Below are 1,605 nucleotides of genomic sequence, written 5' to 3'. Positions count from 1 at the left end.
GCTTCAAAGTCCATACCTAGACTAATGAGACATTTAAAAACTAACAAATAAATAGACAAGTTTTCAAAAAGGCCATAAATGATTTTTGTCCTATTTTAGTATCTATTAAATATTTATAAGCTGACAGTGGTTATAAATTGTTTTTATCTCATCTATAGTATTAAAGAGAACATTCATTAAAATTAGTGACTATATGATCTACTTTTGACCTAGTTATAATTTATATGAATGAGAAAATTAAAATATATATTCATTAAAATATTAAAAAGTTAACATTTGAAAGAAAAAATGTTTATTTTTTGTAGCTCTGTTACAGAGCCTATCAAATCTATACATTATTGTCCTCCTGTTCAACTTTCAACATCATATAAATTAATTTTTATTTTTACAATTATTAAAATTACTGTTGTAGAAAGACTGTATTCTATGAAGTGGAAGCTTGGTAAATGTAATTTCCTCAGACATATTTTTTAATCAGTATTTTTTCAAATATCTTATACTCATTAATAAAACATATGATAAAATAAGTCATAACTGAGAAATATATGCCTTCGGGGGAAATATAGTAAACTTAAATTTTTTGTGAACTTATGAGAATCTTAATATTTTCATTTTCATTAAAAAAGAAAACATTAAAGTCAGGTACTAATCATAGAACATATATTAAAAACATTTAAAATAATGAGTATTTTACAAATAATTCATATGTACCATTGCTTCTTTCTTAGACATATTTTAATATTATGTTTTGATATGTTTTTAAAATTTTATTTTGAAATACTTTTATATTTACTGAAAGAATTCTTGCATACCCTTTAATTGGCTTGCTTTAATCTTAACCACTTACAAAACCAGGGTATATTTATCAAAATGAAGACCTTAACTTTTATATAATATTCACAAAACTGCAGACTTTGATTTAATTATGCAATGAATGTATTTTTTTCTGCTCCAGAACACAATCCATGTTCATCACATCTCTTAAATCTTCTCTAACCTTTTTTTTTTGTTGTTCCTTTTTTCTGCAGATGTAGTCCCCTATTCAATGTGGGTTCCACAAAGACAGACAAAAAGTACAGGGATTTTTTTTCCTTCGCACCCTAGTGCAAACCAAAAGAACAACATTACATTGTTCAGGGTCTATCAGTGGATGCAAAAGTGTTCTCTAATCTTTCACAGTCTCAGTCTTTCCTTGATCACCATGACTTTGACATTTTTAGTGAGTTAGGTTTTTTGTAGAGTGTTTTTTCATTTTTGTTTACATGACAATGCCTCATAATTAATAAAAGTACTTTTCAAGATAGGTTTGTAAGTACATTTTGCTTTATTACTCATTTATCCATTATTTTTTATATAAATGTTTACAGGGTCAAGCACAAATAACACACTCTGTTTATTACATGGTCTTTTATTACAAAATCATAAGCATGTTATCCTGTAACATAAATATCACACTCAAGCACACCATATACCATTTTAGGTGGAATGTTCAAATTAAAACTATAAATTATTTCACCCGTATTATTACCCTCCCAACCCCACTCGAGGAGACCTTTCTTCTGCAGGACCCTGTGTTTCAGAGCCACCACATGTTTGTGTGGAACG

At 27.7% G+C, this 1,605-nt stretch overlaps 1 non-coding gene across 1 annotated transcript; it reads right to left on the bottom strand.

Annotated features, from left to right (window-relative positions):
• Positions 1–1,026: 1,026 nt before the first annotated feature.
• LOC123825356 lies at positions 1,027–1,156 on the bottom strand. The gene has a single exon (XR_006786893.1). It is a non-coding gene; the product is annotated as a small nucleolar RNA SNORA31 (small nucleolar RNA).
• Between the last annotated feature and the right edge of the window lie 449 nt (positions 1,157–1,605).

Source organism: Phyllostomus hastatus, unplaced genomic scaffold (assembly GCF_019186645.2).
Source record: "Phyllostomus hastatus isolate PE091 unplaced genomic scaffold, TTU_PhHast_1.1 phas_contig_62, whole genome shotgun sequence".
In the NCBI taxonomy this organism is placed as follows: Eukaryota; Metazoa; Chordata; class Mammalia; order Chiroptera; family Phyllostomidae; genus Phyllostomus; species Phyllostomus hastatus.
Note: the sequence above shows the minus strand (reverse complement) of the source record. Positions and strands in the feature narration are given on the sequence as shown.